Consider the following 6,829-nt stretch of genomic DNA (forward strand, 5'->3'; position numbering starts at 1 on the left):
TATGGGGGCCAAAAATATATATATCTAAAACAGAAAAATTATACTATATATATACTACTAAATTTTTCAAAAATTTTCGGGGGGGCCGTGGCCCTCATTCGTCCTAAAGTAAATCCGCCCCTATATATATATATATATATATATATATATATATATATATATATATATATATATATATGTTTTTAATTTTGTTTATATATATATATATATAACGCTCAAAAAGAATGAAAAATAGAAAGAGAAGGGAACCCAAGCCCTAGCCTAACCCGTCGCCCTTTGACCTAGCTCATCACGTCGCCTTATTCGCCGATCAAACGCCGGAACAGGTCACCTCTTTCTTTTTCTTCTTTGTTTGGTGCTCATGATTGCTAGAGTCTTCACGTTTTTCAGACATGAACCCTAGTTCTCCGTTCTCTTTGAATGGCCAATTGGGAGTGAGTTGTCATGGTTTCGGGATCGTTATATTTCACTGTGGGTTGTGTGTTTTTGAATCCTAGGATGATTTTGCATCATTTTGTTATTGGATTTCGAATCATTTAGCTCTGGTTTTTTTGCTCGTGTTGTTCTTCATCTGCGAAGGAAGATCTTTGTGCGATTGATATTTTCTCTTCTTTGGCTGATCTGGTGGGTCTGGAGCTTGTGGGTGTGGTGTTTTGTTGATTTCCTCTTGTTGTAGTGGCTGGGCTGCCAGCGAGATAGAGAAATTTTAGGGGTGCTTACTTCTGCCCCTCACCTGTTTGTGCAATTGCTTGAGTGGCTCAATGCTTGCACGTCCGCTAATTTGTAACAGGTATTTGGCTATCTCTGATTATTTTGTATCGTATATTGGTGCTTGAGAACGCGTTCATTGCTGTGGGAGCCCTTTCTATCTTGTTAGTTTCATTCTGATAACAAGATGCTATTTCTTTGCTTGGGATAATTAGTGGGGCAGATTCTTCATGCGGTACATATATATATATATATATATATACACATATATATATGACTTGTTTGGTTAGCAATGCATTGAAATGCATGACTTACTAGTCTGAGGCGAAGGAGACATGTCGTCTTCCCACAAATAAGAAAGTATAATTTCATTATAAGAAACGTGTTCATTGATAGGACCTCTAAGTTTTAGAACAGTGTTGTTACTTTTCATACACGATATCCCACAAGTCAGCCGATCCATGAAGTATTGCTTGTCTTTCTTCATCTCCCTATTAATGTTATATATATATATATATATAGAGTTCTTTTATGGTGCCCAACACTATATGTCCACTTCATGCCCACCATGTACAAGTCAACTCATCTATTGTACCGGTCAACTCATTTATTGCACATGGTGGGCATGAAGTGGGCATATAGTGTTGGGCACCATAAAAGAACTCTATATATATATACATATAATAAGATTCAATGATATACATACATAAAATTATTAATTAAATGATCACTAGCTAGCTACCCGTCGAGAATAATCCATGTTGCCCCCAACTTCTTTATGGCCCGTATAGCAGCCACCTTCCGTGATGGTCTAGCTTTCACCTCTACACTCACTTTAACCTGAAATTTAATTTGAGCTGTTTTTTCCTTTCATTTTTCAAAATTATTTCTGTTTATATATGTATATATATGATCAGTTAGTTAGTTAATAACCTGCTTGTCTAATTCATATAGTTTCTGAAGTTGCACAATCACATCTCTCTTTCGATATTCATTTTTTTTCCTTCAAGCTCGGTGATTTTTCGGGTTGATCCTGATACCAGCTTGTTGGGATCATCGTCTTTACCCTTGTATCCCACTTCATGAGAAATTCCGATGAATTAAAAATATATATATGATAGAGTAGTGTTTGAAAATGAATATGAATATATATATACTGACAAAATAATCTTGCAGCTGCATGGAGAGGAGGAGATTGAGGAGGAGGATTAATGTGGTGAACAAGTGCGAGTAGAACGAGTTCATCTCCAGGGTTGAGGGATAGAGCAATTTGAGGGGTGCTTACTTCTGCCCCTCACCTGTTTGTGCAATTGTTTCAGTGGCTCAATGCTTGCACGTCCGCTAATTTGTAACAGGTATTTGGCTATCTCTGATTATTTTGTATCGTATATTTGTGCTTGGGAACGCGGTCATTGTCGTGGGAGCCCTTTCTATCTGGTGAGTTCCATTCATGTAACATCTTTAATTGCTTAGTATTTAGCCTCATTTTACATTGTTTTCAGATGTTAACATACGTGTATCCTTTCTTGGTTCCTCGTCCAGCACAAATATTGACGGTTGGGAAACCATGATTTTCATAGGAGTTAATGCTGCTATAAGGTAAAATATACCTATAAACATTTCACTCAGATTTACATATATAAATATATATTAACTTTCAATTTGTCAAAGCTTTCTTGGAAAGGATATGCACGTGCAATTTGCTGAAATAAATGTGACAAATATTGCTTCTTCATTCAGTAATGTGTATTCGACATTTATTCGATCGAATTAGTCCAAATTTTAGTTAAGTTCATATTTTTAAATTGTTATTATAGGTTTCTATGCTCTCTTATTTTGAAATAAAGTGATAGTTATGCGCTCAATATATATACTATTATTATCTTAAAAGTTGGTTCATTTCATTTTTCTGCTTAAATTAATCTAATCATATTAGGACTTTCGTGCCATTTAATATTTTAGTTTGTTATCCATATTATGACTTGAGTGTAATTAGGGTTCAAATTTTAAGGACGTGATAGAAGAAGCTGATAATACCGGTGTCCAAGTTGATGGCAAAAGGCATCACTTGTAAGTGATGAGAAGCCATATAATATTCTTGCAATCTGTTTTTGCTTCCGTGTTCTTCATATGTAATTAATAGTGGAAAACCATTTCGATCGCCTTGCTATATATCTTATCTATTTCAGGGTACGGGTTTCAAATGAACTCGGCATGGGACATCCAAGAGCAGCGAAATATTCGGTGCTATCAAAAAATGAGTGGTACTATCTTTAAGACAATGTCTAAAAATGAGTGGGACATCCAAGAGCAGCAAAAACCACATGGGTTGTTCATGTGGAATTCTAGAATTTAACTTGGCCGCCATTCGATTATGATGTGAAAAAATGGTGTCAATCATAGTTATGCTTCGTACTTATTGATGTTTCTACAAATGAAGTGGATGTGATCACAGTCTACAGTCAAAAGAACAAATAGAGGCAAAGCTTTCTCCACAAGTACGAAGCTGCTATCAAGAGAGAAAGAGCATTGGCTTATTCACACTCATCAGGTACTCACTTTTATCTCCATCCACCAGTGATGTGTAACTTCAGGAATTTAAACTTTCTTTGACAAGGATTTTGATATATGCCCTATTCGATTTTATACTTCATTTTTAGACATTGTCTTAAAGATAGTACCACTCATTTTTTTACAAATGAATAGGTCACGAATTAAGAGAAAAGTTGAATAGCTAACAAATAATTTTTTTTAACCAGGGTCATTTATAACTAATCTCGTTGCTACACCCTTTTCAAGGTGAAGAAAACACTAGAAATAATGCATTTGAAACATTGAAATGGAAGTACACTCTTATGTAAATGTTTTATCGCATCAGAAATTTTACAATTCTGTTTACTCGTCGACATGTGAACTGAGCAGCAAATGTGGAAGAAGTCGGCAAGATCTTCAAATTTAATTTTCATGTACCCTACTAATCCTCAATGGGGTTGGAGCTGATTACATGGAGGTAAGAATAAATTTTTTAAATGATTATCATGATGAGTGGGAGAGGATAAAAATGAGAGAAATTTCTTTAATTTTCATTTCCATGTGAGATCATCTATTCAAGGCAAAATACTTCTTCAACACTTATTAATCATGTGGAATGTCATGCATAAATCAGATTAATTTATCTTGAAAGATGGAAGATTCTAAAAATTCCAATCTGGTTAGACCCACTACTAAAATGAGGAAATTTGCTAAGAATCGTTATTATTTTTGGCATATGGCTTTTCTTCAGTTGGGAGCAAAGGATATAACATGGTTACCTGGAATTACTTGAGTTTGTTACTTCAAATTTTCATTTTCTATGGGTAATCTTATGTGTTTCTGTCTTTTATTTTAATTTGTGAATACGTATCTGAAAAATTTCATGTTAAAATGAGTGGAGGATGGATTTATTTGAAAAGCTATTTTGATTTGGGGTTATGATTTCCTTACCAAATACCAAGTCTTCGTTTGTTTTTTATTTATAAAAACTATATTTTTTTTAAAGGCTATTTGTGTATGTAGGTGCAAATGGATGGGACGTAGCTGTCCCCCACCAACAATTTAAATAGAGGGAATCATAGACATCAACAAAATTGAGCTTCCACAATATTCATGGTGCTATTGCAGGCTGTATTTTGGTTAGTGGTGCCCAGATTAATCAGAGAGGCTAGGAGAAAATAAAGCTTATAATGACAGTTCTCTTGCTGATCTTCTTCACTGCGGTGGTAAATATCTTATCAAAGCTATTACTTGTTCCTCTTTTGTTGCAGGAAAAAGTTAATGATTGGATTTTGAGAAGGCAAGAAGATGGGTTCAGAGTCACGATTGGTGATATATTCTCATATCTACAGGTTTTTTCTCTTGCATTGGTGAATTTGTGATGCATAGTTGTTTTTATATATCTATCATCATGCTTATAATTTGATGCATTATATTGATTCTTATAGGATAATTGTCTTCTTTTTTTTGTTTGTTTGTTTGTTAATTTTGATAGTGTTGTGCGATTGGCTTCAGCTATATTGATTTTGGATTACATTGCAGATTAGTAATGAAGATATCTTTTATTATATTCTTATATAACTATATATGATTTTGGTCAGGAACTTTTTCCATGAGAATGATCAGAGTGCATCTTGTTATCATTTGTGTTAGCTGTCTTCTGGTTTTTTATATGCTGAGTTTTGCTAATGTAGCTTTAATTAACTTGATAGGTTATTGTATCCAGTGGGACTGAATGGTAGTGCTTTTTTAAAGAAGGCTTATCAAAAGCTCAAAATATGTAAGTCATAGACATAGTGCCAATAATCTACGGTGTCCTTTTCCAATCATCTTCTTCATTCCCGCAAATAAACCCAAAGATTTCTCTCTCGTTTTTTTTTTCCAGGAAATGAATTTCATCTTCGCATTTTAACATAATCATTGCGATTATAATAACCTGCATGCCGTTATAAAGTAATAAATTTATGTTGTGACAGAACCGAGCTCATTCTTATGTAACCAGACTTTCACAGACAAAAATATCTTGTTCTGAAACAAAACTGAATATATACTCCCAACACCTTTATGAGAAATACAGTTTCAGAAATAGTTGTCTTCTAGAAACATAGCCCCTATTTTCTGGAGGGAATTCTCTACTTGATAAGGATGGAATTGTGACTAAGCTGGTAAAAATAGGTAAGTTTCGATCATTGTGCTGTTACAAGTGGATGGGATTTAAATCAGTTTAGTCCTCTTTGAGGACTTCGTGTTCGATTTTAGCTTATAAAATTCATGATTTCTATTTCTGCTTCTGATCTTGTATGGTCAGAATCATCAATCTGCAAAGGTACACAATGGTTACTGCATATGTAATTTTCTAAGTTGATTTTTATATTGCATGTGGAATCCCTAAGAAGTTGCTTTTATTTTCAATGATTTTTCAGGTTTTAGCAAGTTATTCTCATGAAATGTTGTCCTTTTTATTAGATACCGTACTTCTGCGCAATCATGCATGAATTATTCATGTCAACTTGTTTGTTCAATTTATTGTGAAATACAAACTTCACTCACAGAGACCTTTTATTGGTATGCAAATGAACTATGTTTTAAATGGGAATTGGGCATAAATTCAAGAGATATTTTAGGGTCGTACTTATTCTTGACTTAGAAAGATTTATGTAAATTTTTTTGTATGAATTTACTTGGAACTGTTTGAGATTGTGATCACAATTTAGTGTGATGGAACAGAGCTCAAAAGAAGGTAACAGATATAGCTTCATGGGAGAACCCCAAGAAGGCATCTTTTGACGCCCAATTAAGAAAACTTGAGGTAAAAACATTCAACTTCGATTTTTTTGTTTGTGTATATCTTCAAATTTGCGTGTGTTTTAATGTAAATATTTTAGCTATAAAACTATTCATGATCATCACTTTTGGATTACATGAAATCCTGAACAAAGTTTGAAAGTTATAAATATAAAATGTTGAGTCAGGCTTGTAGATTGTAATCTACAGGAAGAACTAAACAAAAATGAATATTATGCAGAAAGTGTGAAAAACAGGTGGCATTAATACACAAGCAGGCAAAAGAGAAGAGAGACATGGTTGAAGCTACACGTAAAGATTAGATATTCAAGGAAACAAAGGCGGCTAATACATGCATACCCGTGCAACCAAGAAGATTCCTAAGAAATCTTTTCGATGCTTTTAAGGTGTAGTGTCTTGTGTTTAGCAAAAAATGAACTGCGAAGTTTCAGGATTCCCTTGTAAAGTTTGTTGCCTTGATATAATGTTTTGTAATACTGAAAAATTGTATATTAAATTTTATTTTAAAAATTTTAAATTTTGATTGATTTATAATATTAAAAATTTGTATATTATTTTTTTTTTGTTGCCTTGATATAATGTTTTGTAATACTGAAAAATTGTATATTAAATTTTATTTTAAAAATTTTAAATTTTGATTGATTTATAATATTGAAAATTTGTATATTAATTTTTTTTTATTTAAAAAACGACAACGGATTTAAACTGTTGCAAAACTGTTGTCGTAAGCCTCAAAAAACAACGAATTTAAACTGTTGCAAAACTGTTGCCGTAAGCCTCAAAA

At 33.3% G+C, this 6,829-nt stretch overlaps 1 long non-coding RNA gene across 6 annotated transcripts; it reads left to right on the plus strand.

Annotated features, from left to right (window-relative positions):
- Positions 1-224: 224 nt before the first annotated feature.
- LOC140882838 (uncharacterized) lies at positions 225-6,560 on the plus strand. 6 transcript variants are annotated; one of them, XR_012150284.1, is made up of 10 exons: positions 1,968-2,063; positions 2,705-2,778; positions 2,898-3,259; positions 3,468-3,507; positions 3,587-3,718; positions 4,264-4,379; positions 4,512-4,592; positions 4,953-5,020; positions 5,968-6,049; positions 6,266-6,560. It is a non-coding gene; the product is annotated as an uncharacterized lncRNA (long non-coding RNA). The 6 variants fall into 6 exon arrangements; XR_012150281.1 differs by lacking the exons at positions 1,968-2,063; positions 3,468-3,507 and adding an exon at positions 225-790 and having other exon boundaries at positions 3,631-3,718; XR_012150283.1 differs by lacking the exons at positions 1,968-2,063; positions 3,468-3,507 and adding an exon at positions 225-790 and having other exon boundaries at positions 2,720-2,778; positions 3,631-3,718.
- The last annotated feature ends 269 nt before the right edge of the window (positions 6,561-6,829 follow it).

This window comes from Henckelia pumila, chromosome 2 (genome assembly GCF_033568475.1).
Source record: "Henckelia pumila isolate YLH828 chromosome 2, ASM3356847v2, whole genome shotgun sequence".
Taxonomy (NCBI): Eukaryota; Viridiplantae; Streptophyta; class Magnoliopsida; order Lamiales; family Gesneriaceae; genus Henckelia; species Henckelia pumila.